We start from the raw sequence: 17,535 nt of genomic DNA, 5'->3' as shown, positions 1-17,535 counted from the left end.
ATAACTTTTCTTGAGAGTAACTCTTTTTTCAGTATTCATCAAAACGGTTTTCGAAAGAACTATTCATGTGAAACTCAACTTTTAGCCTTTACAAATGACTTGTTTTCAGCTCTTGATTCTAACTTAGTTATTGACTGCATTTTCATTGATTTCGCCAAGGCTTTCGATACTGTTTGCCATAGTTTACTACTTCTGAAACTAAGCAGACTTAACATTGATCCGAACGTCTTAAAATGGATTGAATGCTTCTTGTCTAACCGCACACAATTTGTAACTGCTAACGGCCATAGCTCTGATCCTTGCGGTGTAGCCTCTGGTGTTCCACAGGGATCAGTGCTGGGGCCGTTGCTCTTTCTAATTTATATTAACGACTTACCTAATAACATTTCTTCTTCCATAAAACCCTTTGCTGATGATTGTGTTATTTACCGTCAAATTAAAAGCTCTGCTGACCGCCTTACCCTCCAAAAAAGGACCTTAATCAGATTTCCTCTTGGTGTAACACTTGGCTAATGAAGCTGAATGTAAGTAAATGCAAGTTTATGAGAATTTCCCGCCACTCACCTACTCAAGTTTCCTGTGATGATTCACTATGTGATACTCCTTTAACCCATATTTCCACATACAAGTACCTTGGTGTGCATATTTGCAGTAACCTTTCCTGGCAAGCTCACGCAGACTATGTCACAAGTAACGCTAACCGTACTCTCGGTTACTTACGTCGCAACTTTTCTATGGCGCCCACTAACTTGAAACTTATACTGTACAACACATTAGTCAGGCCAAAACTTGAATATGCGTCGTCTGTATGGGACCCTCCTCTTAACTCACTAATTCTGAAAATCGAAGCCATTCAAAATTGAGCTGTCCGTTTCATTTTCTCTAACTATCATAGAACTGCAAGTGTAACTCAAATGAAAGCAAATTTCGTCGAATTTCGATGAAATTCGTCGAAGAATTTCCCGTCTATGCCTATTCCACAAAATCCACCATTCAAACCATCACCTCAGAGATACGTTGCTTGTACCACCATCTTACATTTCATCCCGCAGCGACCACCAGCTCAAAGTTGGCGTACCCAGCAGTCGCACCAACTTACACTTCGCCTCCTTTATCCCCAAGACTGCTAAGGAAGGGAACCACCTTCCCGCTTCCATCGCCTCCATTACAAACGCCGACTTGTTTAAAAATGCTGTAATTGATTTTACATTGTAGTGCTGCGTTACCTGCTCTGTTTTTGTTGTGTACCACCCACTCATTTCTGTAATGCTTCGGCCCTGAGAGTAAATAAATAAATAAATAAATAAATAAAAGACGTATTGGTTGTATAGGTTAAATAATGGCAAACTTTCCTAAGAATATTTGCAGTCCCAAGAAAAAAAAAACATGATCGGGCCACATGAAAAATATTCGCAAAGCCTAATTTACATTTTTTGCGACTTAGACGCGCATGGCTGATTAAAATGGAGTTGCGAGTTAAAGTAGTTGCGAGGCCAATTGCTGACAGTTTTAGGGGCAAAGTCAGTATAGCATGACACGCTCTCACGGCCAACATGTTGAACATGATAGCATATGCGCAACACAGATCAGGGCACAGAAACGCTACAAACCGGAAGCCATGCAGCACCAACATATTGAGCATACATTCGCAGAATGACTGATTTCCACGCGTGCATATGCTCCAAATCTAAGACCCTCCTTTCGAAGCCGGTCGCTCTTTCACGTTAAGCAATATTATTTCGTTCTATTAAGAATCTGTGATGGCGCAAACAAGAAATCAAAATAAGGGACTACGCTGCAGATACCTCTATCAGAAAAAAAAAACAGTCCAGTCCGCTATCTTTGTCGAGAATATTACGCAAACGTAATCAGACATGATTCAAACAAACTTCCGTATTATCACCCGAACGGGATATCAACCGGAAAAAGTGTCGGGCCACCTCTATAGAAAGAATATACATAAAAGTATATTCCGTATATTCAGCGCTGCATGCCGCTTTGCTTTTTTTCTTTTTTTATGCCACCTTCTTTCGGCTGAGTGTCAATGAGCGCGAACTCGCTGACACTGTATGGGCACGGAAGCAAGGCGTTGCGTTCCAAGCCGCTTCCAAGGCGACAAAGCACGAAAGCCACTCAATACTGAAGTGCCAGCTCGAAGAATGGTCGCCGTAATCAGGATACCCCGCCGGGGCACCCTGCACTGTCGCGGGAACAGAACTGTACCCGTGTCGGAACGGCGCCTTGGTTCATTGTTTACGCGTTGTCAAGGTACTCCCGTTCGTTGGCGCGCAACCAGGCGTCGGGTCAGCATCTGATGGCACATCGGCCTGATCGTCACTGGATGAGCCTACGTGTTCATGCTGCTGCGCGATCGCGTCGGTCGGCGTCGTCGACCGGTGAAAGCGGCCTGTGCTGCACCCGCGCCGCAAAAAATTCATGGGGGCACCTTGTTGACCTAAAGTGCGGTGAGGCGGAAGCCTTTAGTGCAATGTTGCTGCTTGTGTCACTGCCGTGTGGTTAAGATGTTAATTAAGTACACAATTGTTTGTGAATCTTAAATGCTGGAGACACTGTAGGGCATTTTGGAGACATTCGTCTGATTCGACGCCTTTCTGCAAACACTCTCCAGCGTCCCAGACAAGGAGAACTACACATGCGTTGGCAGGAAGTAGCGTAGCCATTAGCACGCTCGGCTGCGGAACGGAAGGATGGTGGTTCAAATCCCGTCGTGCATAAAGATTTTTTTTCTGGTCTCACTAGAAAAAGCGTGACAGCTCTGCTGTCAACCTTCTGTCGACAACCTTCTGTCGACAACGATGAGGCATTAAAGATTTTCGCCTTAATAACGCACAGTACACTCGTCTCTTTGACTGCCGCTCTTTCTGCCTGATCACAGAAAGCGGCGTAGACACTAATCAACCGCCGCAACTCGACATACTTCTCGAAGTCGCAACATATGAACCACCCCTCGCTCTCTACTCAGTGCACAAGGTCAGAACAAGTTATGCTCTTTTTGAGAAACAGGAGATAAGCAGCCCAAAGACCCACAGAGTGCGGCACGCAAGCATTGCAGTCTACTGGAAAAGGCTGGAGGAGTCTTTCTATCGCGTCACCACTCTCTGTGTTGGTCACCTGAACAGCGACAACGTCCAGTCGTCTGCCCGAAATTAGGCGGTGCTGTTGCACCTGTTTTTGCCAAGTGCGGATTCCGTAGACATTGAAAGTAGCCAAGTTCAGTTGATGGGCGGTCGCCATGACGCACTACTGTCGCGTAAATTACGCATCCATGAAGTCAAACAATGACTGAGAGGGTGAGGCCTCTCTTCAGGCAGCACCCTTTCTCCTTTATCTTGAGCGACGTGATGCCTTCTTCTTGGAGGCTTTGAGGCGGAGTTCATATGGGGCGATAAAAACGTCCTCAGTCTCCACAGAAGATCCAGATGTTGGTAAGGCGCACCGCTCTTTAGCCAAATTTTCACACCATGGGTCTGCATTGGTTCATTCACCAGGCAGCTGAACACAGTGCTGGTTTTCAGGCTTTCCCTTGGTGCACCCACGCAAGCCGCCGGATTTCACTGCAGAACACAGACTATGCGATGCCACAGCAGACACAGCTCCACTACTCAGAAACTAAACTACTCAGGAGCCCTGATTCCGTGACAGACGCTTCCCCTGCAGGACAACTCGGCGTCAGAAAGCAGTAGCCCTTGCGGAGTAGGCTGAGATGCAACAAGGACGTCCACATCCACCGCGGCAATAGAAACCAAAGCTTCATCTTTCGGCGAGGCATTAGTAAATGCTGAGATAGGTGCTGCTTCTAACAGGTCGCCAGTCGCATTCAGTACCTTAGTAGCGTCCATGAGATGCTCCTGTAGAGCTTCATCCGTTGGTTGGGGGCCTTCGCGCAGCTTGTCCGCATAAGAAACGACGCACTCTTCAGTAGAGCGGCCAAAACGTCGGCGATCATCAGAGCATGGAGTACGGCAGTGACGACGGGTATGACCTACTTTTTGGCAACGTAGACACAAGGGCTACCTTCCGTGAATTAAATCGAGGCACTGGATTCCACAGAAAGCCAAGAGATGGGGATCATCATTGACTGTTACGCCATCAGCAAGCGTACACATAATATCCCGATTCGCTGTACTCAGCTGCTCCATTTACTTGACGCTCCAATTTTCAACCATGATTGATGTCACTGCCGCAAGATCGGAAGGGCGCCCCGAATTTACACTACCTCCGAACACAGGAATTTCATGTCGTCACCTTTGGCTCTGAGTCAGTTACGATGCACCGATGTTTTGTACTGGTACTTCTCCGGCGCTAACGAGTTATTCCTCTGATAGCGCTAACTTGCAGGTAACCATCCATACATAAGACATTTGAAACTGTCCGATGGAACTAATATCACTAAAGTCGATGACAGAACGCCGAGCGTCAAAAAACTCCTGAGCACAGTTGGGGCGTCAAGGAAGATCCGCATGCAGAAACACAGAACTGAAGGCGAGCCTACCCGCAGACAGACATGGGAGGACTGTACGATACGTATTACTGCCGGATGTAGCAGTAGCACTATAACGGCCCGGGGCCGATTTATCCTTGACGGAGAACATCGAAAAACCGACCGTTCGAAATGCCTTCTCGGGCCGGAAGGGTCGTTGGTTCAAGAGTGATAAGGCGTCATAAAAGAAGGAAAAGGTACATATAGCGTCTACTCTTAATGCGAAGCTTAAGCGTCCTACAAATTTTACATAATCAGCTGTTAATGCCGAGCCGACACGGTGGCTTAGTGGTTATGGTGCTTGTCTGCTGACCCGAAATATGCGGTTTCCATCCCTGCTGGGCCGGTCTGATTTTGATGGAGGCGATATATGCTAGAGGCCCGTGTACTGTGCGATGTCAGTGCACTTCAAAGAACCCCAGGTGGTTGAAATATCCGGCGCCCTCCACTACGGCTTCCCTATAGCCTTAGTCGCTTTGGGAGGAAGTTAAACCCCCACAAGCTAATCTAGATAAACTGGTAATGCCGTGTGCACAGAGATGAGGTCGAGCGCACTTTTCTTGGTCGGAGTCGCCCCATGACCTGTTCAGCGCGAAGTAGCTGGCGGATCGCGTGACGTGACTTTAAGCTCAATAATGAAATTTGAAATTTATTGAAATTCAGACAAAATACAATTGTCTAGGTGAAGAGGGCTAAAGGGGACACATGAGGTCACCTGACTAGGCCCTAAGCACCCTGCATTCATACAGATCCATAAATTCATACAATGAATTTATGGAAATCACCAACAATGACAGTTATGTTGAAAACAAATAACTATGCTTTTATTCTGTCTTGTAATTTTTTTTATGTATGCGGGTGATTGCTTATATCATTAAGCGAGCTGAACGAATGTGTTTGGTCGGAATGTCAGGACATTAGTCTGGAGACGGTAATCCTAGCGCTGAAACGCCTTATAATGTGTCGTGATTTCTTTTTTTTTTCTCTTTCATCGGATACGGCTGCACGTTGCTCAAAGCAAAAGCGACAGAGGCAAAGAACCTCAAAGACAACTGCAAACTTGGAGAGAGTGAGAACAAACATTTAATGTCCGACAGAGAAGGTGGAGAAAAATTTTATTCCAGGAAGCTCATATGCTGCTCCGTGAGAAAGAGGAGACGGCCTTTGTCTCTCGGCAAGTTCGACATTCACCGCAACACTATACCTAGCTCTTTAGCGGCGGACAAGGTACCTCCTGTATTACCGCGGGCGCCACGTGAAACGTGATCGAACGGTGACGGCGGAAGCAGTGCTAGAGCCCTGTTATGCTACCTATGGCATCAAGACTGCCAAAACCGATGCCCTCCTTATGCTATTAAGCATAAGCAGACAAGGGAAGCGGAAAAAGGGGCTCGTCGTGACGTACATAAAGGCACCCAACAGTCACCGACACCAGAGAGGGTAGGGGATGTTTATTTTTCTTTCTTTATTACTAGTGTTAAGGAATAAGAGATTAATAGCGTAATTATTTTAATGCTTCAAGATAATTGACTAGAAAGTAGCAGAAAAAAGTGGAGGGGACGCCTAAGCTCCGCGTGAAGGGTATAACACTATTGGTTAATGGTTTAATAACCATATATAAAGAGCGACATTGACTGTATTAAATTCATTCATCCCTGGGAGTCCTCATGCGCCTTCTGGCGCAGCGATGCAGCGGTTAAGCGATGCACCTCTGCCCTGCATATGGCAGGCGCTCGCAGTGATGGGCCTTGTATAGCTCCGGTTGCTCTACCCGAGCGACCAATCATTATTTGAACTGCCACCTGCCATGGTGTGGAGTTTGCTTACTATTCAGTGGCAGGTGGGATGACGCCGCTAGGTCACATTAGCTAGGTGGCCAACCTACCCGCTAGGGTTCTCTCTCCTAACCACGCGCCAGAACGGCGCTCGTGATTTTTCGCTCACAACGCTGACAACGCCAACACCGGATGTTCTTAGGAACGAGGCCTTTAACGCTATCGCGTTAAAGCAACCACATGCCACTAGTGGGATCCGTTCCCGCGACCTCTAAATTTCACGTTAGGTGCTCTAAAAACTGAGGTACGGCGAGGATGTTCAGTGCTGTGCTTTCGGGGGTATTTATGTATAGTGCAACCGAGCATTGAGGGAAATAAATAGCGCACAAGAGAAGACGGGACAAGCGAGGAGACACAGACAAGCGCTATTGAGAGTACTCACCAGCGCCACCCTCGTCCTTAGCGGCGGACCTGCTACGTCCTGTATTACCGCGGGTGCCACGTGAAATGTGATCTAAAGGTGAGGACGGAGTCTGTGCAAGGAGACCCCTCTTATGCTACCCATGGAATGAAAACTGCCAGAACCGAGACCCTCGTTAGAGGCGAGCTGTTAGTATTGAGCAGGGAGGTGAGTTATTGAACGGTTACGTGTTGACGTGCCGGGAATGAGAGGAGCTGAGGAAGGCAGCGCAGCAGAGGACGTGACATTCAAGCGGTGAGGTGGCCTCTTTCCTTTCCTCTCTCAAAAACAAAACCAAACTTCTCGGATGGCGGGTTCGGGGTACCGGTTGGTCTCCTTTAGATCGCCGAAGCAGACCTTCTGCGCCCTGCGCTCCCGTGTCCTGCTCATGTTCTCGCGTCGTTCTAAGCAACACCACCAGCCCCCGACCTCCCGTGGTCATTGATGTGCGACTTCGAGGCCATACAGTGCCACACTCCGCTCCGCCTGCAGTCTGGGTCCATGCATCGCCGTGCCAAGACACTTACAACGCTCCGCGCCTCTCCGACCCGCGTCTTTACCAGCCGGACAAGCAGCTCCGTTTCGCCAGGAACGCACAGTAACTGGGTGAAATCTTTCATTTTGTTTCTAGTGTTCCGTGTGCATGTTCGGATTAAATTCTTCGCTATTGCGTCTGCATTCGGTCTGTATTTTATTGGTTTCTTTAGGTTTATCCAAACACGCATTTGCAGTTTTAATTGCCTGTCTTGTTTTATGCAGTAACCTGCACGCGATTGCCTCCCTCGGCTGATGTCGCGATAAATGGTTTTTGTTGTATTATGTTTTCTCTATCTCGCAATCACAAATCTTTCCATGTACATGTTTCAGTGCGTGGCTGAGCATGCGCGTTTGTTTCCTTAAGTGTGCTTCTGGAATCATACCTTAAGTTCTTAGCTCTGCTCCTGTGTTTCCTTCTGCATTTCCGCGGTAAGCCTCTGTCAAAACCCAGCGCCTAAAAAGCTCCACTGGCATAGAATTACTGTTTACGTGTTACAACTTTTTAATCCAGCCCATGATGATTATGCTTTCAACTGGTGACTACGCCCAACAGTGAAAAAAAGAATATCATAAGACTTCCATGAAGGCTCGTGCATCCGGCTAATGGTGAAATTGCCCCCGAAACCGCCATAAGGCTTATAAAACGACCGCGATAAGCGGCTAATGACTGGCGTCCCTCGTCGGAGAAGCCGTTTCCTCCCTTGACGCGCCCCGCTGGCGTCGAGTACGTCGCAGCCGTGAAAAGGTGAGTGCGAGGTCTTTCATTTTTGTGTGCTATGCATTTTATTGTGTTAACTTCCGTTTAAAAGACATGCTCTGCTGAAGGTTTCTCGAAGCGTTTTCTGGGGTCCTTCTCACTTTCTGTAGTCATTACTCGCCCTTGTAATTGCGTATGTAAGTTTAATAGGTCGCCCCGCTCACTCACGAGTCCGCTCAGTGCAGTTGATCTTAATCTGGGGAATGTCCAGTGAACTAAACCCACATAACTCACAGCATGTAGGACATGAGTGAGTTTAAGTATGTCATTTCGTTGCAGTGTATGAGTCCAGCTGAATATATGTCTGTTGAACCGCAGTGAGTCTGACCTCTAGAATTTGTTGATCCCTGATAAGACCTGACCACAAACTATGCCGCGATTGATGAACGTGGGTGTAGTCGAACGAACCGGAGCTGGAATCGGTAGGCACGGCTTGGAATCACGTCTCGTCTACATGGGAAGAACATATGTTTAACCCTTTCGGACCAAGAATTTTAATTTTGGTGGCATCCTCTTTCCGTTGCCTTCTTTAAATGTATTATACCCCATAGCAACGCAGAAAAAAATTTAAGCTCGCGGTGGAAGTATTCACAGATTTAGATGCATGGAGTCCAAATATGAACCCGGGGCTCATTGGGTGCTAAATGTGAAAAGGACCCGGTCGATATCCGAAATCACAATAAAGAACTGAATGAAATCGTGTTTTATTGAGAAATTTGGAGGAGTTTCAAGCAGTTCCCGTACTTTGTAAGAGATAGATGGATCGTGCACTTGCTTCAAAAGATGCATCGTTTCTATTCGCTCTTGGCGTATACAGGAGGGTATTCCAGCTGAAAATAAGTGACGGAAACGATGCACCTTTTCAAAACTTGCATACTATTCCTGGAAAGCTGTAGTTAAAAAGGAGAACGCGTTGATCACGTCTGTACCGCCGTCGTCTATCGCCCTTTATTAACGCGCTGCATCCATCACACACTGCACTCGTCGCGAATCCATGACGCAACCGTTGTTCCCCGGGCCACTTGCATCTAGTGCGCATTCGAAGGATAATCGAAGTGCGAGAGCATTCGGCATGACACAACATATGCAATATGAAGCAGTATTCATTGGCAATCTCCTTTTCCGTGGCCTCTTCGACCGCGTAACACGCCTCATTGTTTCCAGTTTTTATGTGCTGAGTTGTTTCCTCTCATCTATCAGAACCCTATCGGTTGCTCATTTGGTGCGGGCAGAGGGGACGCCACGGCTTGCATTGGTGAGCTACATGTAGAGCCCCTCGGCACTTGTAGCCTTGGAGACAGCAATGTAGACGAGCTCGAGTAGGTGTCTCTATTGTAGTCGTGAACTATCTCACTGTACGTGACATCATGTTACTTGTGGATACCAGTTGCACTTGCCTGTACCGGGTGGTAGTGGCTTCGCTTCAGTGTTACTGGTACCTCGCTTCGAAATGCACTGTCAGTGCGTCTGGCTATTGCCAGCCAGGGAGATTGATTGGGAGAATTTAGGGAGAATTGCCCTCCCCAGAATTTTTTGGGGAACTCGACTACAATTGTCGAGAATCAAATTAAGGAAACGCAGCCACAGTCTATGTGGATCACTATTCCCTTCGATTTCTATGTGCTCCAATGCGCCAATTTTGCCCTTTACCAGCCAACCTTAAACTGCAATGTTAGCCGTTTTCATGTACGGCTTTGTCGTTGGAAAGCAAGCTTGGAAAGTAGACCTCCGATCTCACAACGTTTAATTCTTGAAAGCTTCCTACGTGAACTACGCAGGGCACTCCGAGCCTATCTTTTATGAAGTGCTCCGCCAAGTAGGTATCGGCCCCAGCATTAGGCTGCTGTAGTGCACAAGACGACGCCTAACAGCACGCTTGTTTTGACACTCGCCTCGCATTTCTCGGTTGTTTCACGCGCGCGACGTGGTCGGGCGGCTTCCCGCATCAGTTATCGCCTTCGCACGTCCAAGAGCTCCTCTTCTGCGGATTGTTTTGGCTTGCAAGGCCCATCTCGTCTTCGTGTAGTGACTCAGATGGGGTATAAGTCTTTCTTTGGTCCAGCTACGGCGAACGCCTACCTGGGAAACTGATATCTAGCGAAATCTAAATGATGTAGCTAAAAAATTACTAGCATTAAAAATAATAGTTCTTTCTTTCCTTACTGAGGCGCTAGTTGTAAGTTTGTGTTAAGTGTTATGGTGTAATATGACGCCATCAGGGTCTAAAGGACTAACCTGGCGGTCAGCAGCATTCACGTTTGTTCGCGATGTTGCTCGCTGCTGCTAGTATTTTCGATTGCGAAATGTACTCCCGCGGCTTCGATCTGCGCTTGCGCTACCAGGGAATGTTCTAGTCAATACCTGCGGTAATCTGTGGTTGTTTTCTGCTATTGGCAATGCCCACCGAAAAGTGGGTGCCTAACGCAGCTGGTTCCGTCGTTCTCTTACTGTTGATTGCAAGCGCCCAATAGAAGCCTGCATTTTCAATGCACACGGCGCGGCTTTCCGCGCAGCACCATTGCAGCCCGCCTTTATCCATGATGTCATTCACTGAGGATTTCGCGCTTACGGCAGTTTGGTGCCACACGTTACAGGTGTTTAAGATGCATCACCTCGCTTCTTTCTAAAGCCACAGGCAATCGCGTTGGAGCTGATGTCTCAAGTTGTGCGTGGTAGCCACAGTTGAGCAGCCCACTCATTCGACACTTAGTTACAGCTCGGCAGCATGAGAAGTGGCCGACTCACTCACAAATGCTCCCCCCCCCCTTCCCCCCCGTCTACTCATTCACAATGCCACCCAAGGGGGGTTTTCGGGTTCACTAACACTCATATGCACTCACATTAATGGGACGCACTCAGGCTCGCATGATCTCTCTCACATCCGTACACATTTCAAGCAACACTTACAGCTGCCAGCTGACATCAAAATCCATTCCCTCGCACTGAGGCGCGTTTAGAGAGAATAATCCTAGTTTCAGTAAGCCTTTCTATATGCGGCTCTCATTGTTTAGCTTGGAACTCCATCCATGTGCACCGTATTATTGTTCGTCCACTTGCTTCATTTTGTTTCAGCTGATTTAGGCTTTGCTGTATACGGAACAGGAAACGAAGAGCAGTGACCACTGAAGCTCCAGCCCACTGCGCGCCGCCGTAAGAAGCGGTCACTAACGAGACGCAGTGATCCAGGGAAGCAGGGTTCCAAAGACGCTAAAGCGCGTGTGTAACCTACGCATACTTGGGTCTGAAGCACGCAGAAAAAGGCACCGCGTGTGAACCACAACGCACGACCAGCCACGCTGGATTATAAATTAAGGTCCTCAGGCAGTAAATAAGGGGGGGGGGGGGGGGGGGGGGGTTGACGACCGACGAGAACTTATAGGAATAATAAACCAAATTTGCTGGCCGCAAACACCGTTCAGCGCACTCATAAAACTAAAACATGTTGTTACTCTCCACCTTCCCCGTCCCTCACTTCAAAGCGGATCACTTGCTTTGAAAGTCCTCGATGAATAAATGAAGACATTCGCTTTGAAATCATCGCTCTTTGCTCCTTGGTTGGAGAGTAGCGTGTTTTGTGTTGTGTTGTGTTTAGTGGCGCATAAGCATCTAAGGCTATCGTGCGCCGAATACAAAGTAACATGTTTTAGTTACTCTCTCCGAGTCCTATGAGTACGTGAACGGGATTTTCTGCCAGAGAATTTGGTTTATTATACCATAAGCCTCTCGTCGGTTGTCACTCTCGTTCTGTATTTGCAATTATATCTGGCCAAAATACCTAAATTAACAACCTCGATCTGCTGTTCATGCATTCCGGTTCACAAGCGATTCCTTTTTCTGTATTCTTTAGACCCAACTATGCATAGGTTACACATGCGCCTTACCGTCTTTGGAACCCTGCGCCCATGCGTCACTGCGCCTCGTTTGTGGCCGTTCTTACAGCTATTCTCAGAGGGCTGTGACTTCAGTGGTCACTAATCTTCGCTTCTTATTAAGGCGAAAGCCTTAAATGGCTAATACTGTCGTCCGTCCGTTAACAAAGCGTGTCATAGGCGTTTAACTCGGGAACTAAAAAAGATAGAAGCAAGAAAATGGCTGCTTCAGACAGAGGAGGAAGCAATGAACTAAGAAGCCAACTTTGATGACTGTAGAGTAATTAGTTAATTAAGTATAGCAAGAAAACCGACCAGAATTGGCAGTGGTTGGGGCGGGAGTAGCCCGAAATTTGAATCATAGGAAGTGCAGTACCATGTGTCCGGAAGTGTAGGCGCATTCGACGTGTGGCGCAAAATTTGAATGTTTAGAAGAGTGCGTAGATGGAGCAGGGTGGTTCGATTGAAGTAATTATTTGTTAAGTGTAATTAATTGCAATCATTCGCAAAAGGAGCATACCAAAAAGGCTTTCGACCCTCCACACCTTAGTTGCCAAAGTGTCCTCGAACTTTTTTCGTATGCTACTAATACTTGTTTTCGCTTCTCTGTGATTATAGAAGTCCTTGGCGGAGCTCTCTATGAAGATAAGTTGCAGTGCGTTCAAGTCAGGGTATAGATACACTGGTAACCCTAATCTTTGCTCGACGCTCGCCATGACATTTAACGTCGGGCTTTGCATGACTTGTGTATTTAAGGTTCACTCATAGCTGGTCCGTGTGCATGCACGTAAGCTCTCCGTTTTACCCCTACATGCCTGTCTTCCTTATCTCTGTTAGCTCCAGGCAGTTAAACTGTTTTCTGTTGGCCAGCTGCGAATAGCGGCAAAGTGCAGCTTGAACAACACAGCGCTGCTTTCAGAGGTAAGAACGGAAGATCAGTTTATTTCTGCTAATTTTATCATTCAACGTCCACCGTTACCGCAGATCACCTTTCCAGGTTGCTTGGGTGCGAAAACTGAATCGGGAAACTATTCAGGAAGTGATGAATGTGATCGATGCTTTTTTTAAATTTTACTTAAGTCTTACAGGTCTGGTTTATTGGGTTTTAATGTCTGAAAGCGACTCAGGCTGTGAGAGACGCCATAGTGAAGGGCACCGAAAATTTGGACCACCCGGGGTTCCTTAGCGTGCACTGACATCGCACAGTACACCGGTCTCTACCATTTCGCCTCCATCTAAATACGACTGCCGTGGCCGGGATCGAACCCGCGTCTTTCGGGTCAGCAGCCGGCCAACCGTTAGCACTTTCCTGAAACCTGTGCAGTGCCGATAGAGATGTCCATATTTAGCACTTAACACGGCGCTGGTTCAAGGTGTGTGCCCCCCCCCCCCCCTCTTCCCGGCTATAGCTTTAATATATTTTGAAAAAAAAACTTAGTCTTTGCAGGGCATTGTGCAAAATGAGTAACACAAACGCAGAAGATATTTATGGAAAGAATAGACATTGAAAAAAATGTAATACGTAAAAAGAGAACACTTGGCGATATGTGACAAAATATAAAGCATGAGAATAGCATACGATCCACAGAACAGGTATTTATTCAGCCACGTATATATGGGCCAGCGCCGCCACTTGTGTCTTGCACGTTGATCTGGGATATCAGCATGCTTTCGACATTCCCGTCGAATGGAGAATATCCACTTTCGTGAGATGAGGGAAAAAAACAAACCAAACCAATAAAAGAGAGGAGGAAATGAAACGTAAACAATATTAGCAGAGCTAAGCGTACCGGTTTAGCGCATTATTCAGCGAAAGCTAGTAGGAATTAGTACCATTTTCAGCAGGCAAAGTCTGGCGCAAGCTTTCAACCAGGGCGCTAGCGCTGGCACAAGCATATTTAGAGACATTTAATGTCCGCGACGAGCCAACCTGACACAGAAATAACAACTTGGTTTTTCTTTTCTATTTCGTGGACGTTTAGGTACATGGCTTACCCTCTCTGTTTCGAAATTGTTTGGCCATTGGGCTTCGCCGCATTATTAGCCAGCACCGTGCGGTGTTCCACATTGCGATATCAACACGTTGTTGACATTCTCTTTGGAATGGAGAGCATGGACTTCCATCGGCATGGCGAATCTACGAACATCCCACGGCGCACACTTTTCGTGAACATCCGTCATGGATTCCTGCCATTCGCAGCTCTCAACGTGCCATTGAACTCCTCCGCTGCGTCTTTTGAGGAAAGTAAATGGCGCAGTAACGGTCTCATGTCTCGGTGGACAGATCCACAACCACAGCCGACGTTGCAAGAACAGGGTGGAAAGGAAAGACGCGCAACAGCGGCGGGGAGGGGGGGGGGGGGGGGGGGGGGGGGGGGCGGGTGAGTAGGCGTGATGAAAGAAAAAAGTGGGAAAGAGGTGCCGTGGCTTACCGAGGCTCTGGCGGAGCCTTTCACCACGGCACACCTCTTTCTTCCTTCTTTCTTTCTTTTCCTCATTTATTTGTTTACCTCATAGCGTTTTCTGCGTCTTATGAAAGCTTGAAGGCGGACTCCGACTGAGGTTCTTAGGACTGCAATCGAATAAGCGATTCTCTGTGTTCAAACTGAAGGCACAGCGCACGAAGGACGGGACTAAGAAAGAGACAAACACAGTCCCGTACTTCGTGCGCTGTGCCTTAAGTCTGAACCATGTACCGACTAACCCAGACTTAAGATACCTTACTGCAATACATGTTCTCTGTATACCCGCTTACAAAGTGTCATTAATTTATGTGACATTAAACTTTTGTGTTTTTGGCAAAGTTAACTTCGGAGATGACGTGAACGAACACTCAGAATAAATGGAAATAATTTTTGAAACTCATTTTAGGTATCATCTCGTGCATGTAGAGGGTCCCAGGGCAAAGGCTCAAGGCACTGAGAGCCGGTCGCTCTATGCAAGTTGCCTGCAAATGATGATGCTCGCTGGTTTGTCAACATAGTACAACTGGACTGCGCCTGACTGCTGCTGAGTGCTTAGGACACTGTGCTATTGAGCTGGCGTACCCGGGTTCGAAGTGACCGATGCGGCCACAGTTCGACTGAGGTGAAAGGCGCCAGTCTGCTTTCACTCTTTCCCGTCGACAGAGTGAACGGCAGGAGTTAGTGTCACGGTTTGTCTTGAGGAAAGGAACGGCGCAGGAGCCGTGTCGCTACATGTTGAACACCTGAACGTAAAATAGGTTACGAGTAACGCGTCGCACGAGGGGGGGAGGCTGGTTGTAGAAGGTGCCATGAAGATAGTATTACGTGGCAGCAGTAAAGAACAAGCTTCTCAGTCTAAGAAAACGAAACCACTAAAGTGCTGAGTCATGCTACGCTGCAGAATGACTATGAGTCATGAGTCATGGCTATTACTACGGGGCATTACTGTCACACACAGCGACATGTGTGACAGTGCGCTGCGCGTCTCCGTAGGGCCGCTATCTGTGGCGACATTTTTCCATTGTGGGATTTCGGAGGCGCTACAGCAAGAGGGGCCAATGCCCCTTAGGCGTCTGAATGCCGATAGCGTGGCTGTCATTTTTTTTTTTCGCACACCGACAAGCATTCAACAGGTCAAGCACACCTCGCAAGAGGGACCGGAGCGCCTGCAGGAGGGGAAAAGACCCAAGCTGGCGGGACGTCTGGGGAGTACAGGGAAACCCGCAGGTGCTCGCGCTAAGAGGAGAGCGAGAGAGACGCTCCAGCCTAGAAAGAAGGATCGCCCGAATGGACGGAGGAAAACGAGGAAAGCTAGAGTGGAGTGACGAGCAAGGTCCGACACTACACTGCTCATCAGGCGTTCCTCCTGCTCCCCAAGCACCCTAGCCATCGGGGAGAAGACGAACCTAAGCGAACGAACACGGTCAACTCCGCAGCTCTTCCGTTCCTCCTGATGAAGACTCCTGTGCAAGCTTGGGCACCACAGCCTCTGCACCATGTACTCGATAATACGTAATCCTTCAATGTATCTGTTTTGTTCCGACTGAGTATAGCGGTGTCTCTCTGCCTGCCTGCCCCTAGTGGACACACGCAGTATGTGAAGTCGTCACATAAGTATATACGCGAAGCAAGGGTTTGATCGCACTGGGGTGTTTGAATTGCTCGTGCGAGGTAATGTGGCTGGGACGCCACAACTGTGTCGATTACGCCTTTTTCCGCCACACCTCCGGTTAGTGCAGACGCCGGTTGTTTTGCGACACAGGGTCTTTAACTATACTGCGTTAATAGCTCTGCTGGGTACATTACAGCAGTATTCAATAAAAGTTATCTAGAAGACGGCAAATATGGGCTGGTTGGCACATTTTTGAAGGACTGGATGAAACAGCGCAACTGAAGACAATACAAGAGAAGGACAAAATACCAGTGCATTCAAAAGCTCTCTACCCATAGTGGTGGCGATATAGCGCGATAAACGGTTCCATTTCGAAATTGTGCGGGGATAAACGATATATTATATCTCTCAATTTTACACCTAATTTCTCGGGTCTTATTTATATGGTCTTGTCTTGAGGAGACAATCTGAAGGAAGGAAATTGTTCTCATGTTGTGGTGCTGTTCGGGAGTTAAAAAGAAAGGTGTAAAAACTTCTACCTTAGTACCTTCGCGCGCTTTTTTAACGAATTCCAGCCAAGGCTGATACAATCAACAGTCTTGTGTAATTGCCAAAATATATCGTACCCCCCATTTTGCACTTTCTCAAATGGTTGAATGTCAGCTTTGAGCCATGGATCCCACACAGTACAGGCGTAGTGAAATACAGACCTGATGTATGTTGTCTATAAGAGTTCTTTAAAATCAGCTGGAAAACGTTCAGTATACGACGCAGAACGCACAGTGTCCGACATTCTTTGGCGGTGATGAATTCAATATGTCGGTGCGATAAAAAACACGAGGAAAAACACACCTTGATATTGTCACCGACAAACGGTTGACGTACATAGGCCAAGTTTACTTGGACGCACAAGACGCTGTTAGGTCGCGCAAGGCAGCAGGTAGCTCGATAGAGGCAGAAGAAAACCTCTCGTCCCTAGAATTCCCAAGGCACGCCAAGACCCAGATAAGACAGTTCGGCCGTGGTACGGAGCCACTAGATTGGTTAGTGGTGTGGTAATATTTACATTCGCGCACGGGTATTAGCTCGTTGGTTTTTATGAAGTATTTATTTTCCTAAGGCGATCGCTTTGTTGTGAAGGATATGTGATGTTTTTTTTGTCAATTGAAATGCATACCCTAAGCACTACACCAGTCAACTGTCTAATTCTAATCACGTTTTAAGTCCGCACAATCATTATTATTAACAACACAATAGACCATGCAATCGTGCGTGAGAGGAGAGGTGGGTCCAGTACCTATACCGTTCATATAAATTTAAACAAACCCCTGCGGCACTCGGGATTTGACCTCAACCTCATGAGAGTTTCTATTGCTAATGACTACACATAGACGTCTTCAAGCTAGGTATATTTTGATCCAGAAAATCATTAGGTGATTAAAATTATACCATGAAGCTTTTTAATCAATTAGTCGTGTCGCACAAAATCCAATAATTTGTTAAAACTAAAAAATGTAGCGTCAACGGAGCATCGCACAACTAATGCGTTAATTAGCAAG

General features: G+C 47.3%; 1 protein-coding gene across 1 annotated transcript in view; it reads left to right on the top strand.

Moving 5' to 3' along the window:
- Nucleotides 1-7,921: 7,921 nt before the first annotated feature.
- The window catches only part of LOC149339859 (solute carrier family 22 member 7-like), a 49,728-nt gene continuing 40,114 nt past the window's right edge, over nucleotides 7,922-17,535 (top strand). Inside the window, exon 1 of the mRNA XM_089548513.1 lies at nucleotides 7,922-8,018. The gene's annotated coding sequence lies outside the window, so the exon portion shown is untranslated. The remainder of the gene's footprint in view (nucleotides 8,019-17,535) is intronic.

This window comes from Amblyomma mixtum, chromosome 6, assembly GCF_055824585.1.
Source record: "Amblyomma mixtum isolate Tamu chromosome 6, ASM5582458v1, whole genome shotgun sequence".
NCBI lineage: Eukaryota > Metazoa > Arthropoda > Arachnida > Ixodida > Ixodidae > Amblyomma > Amblyomma mixtum.
The sequence above is the reverse complement of the archived record's forward strand: the minus strand, read 5'-3'. Positions and strand labels throughout refer to the sequence as shown.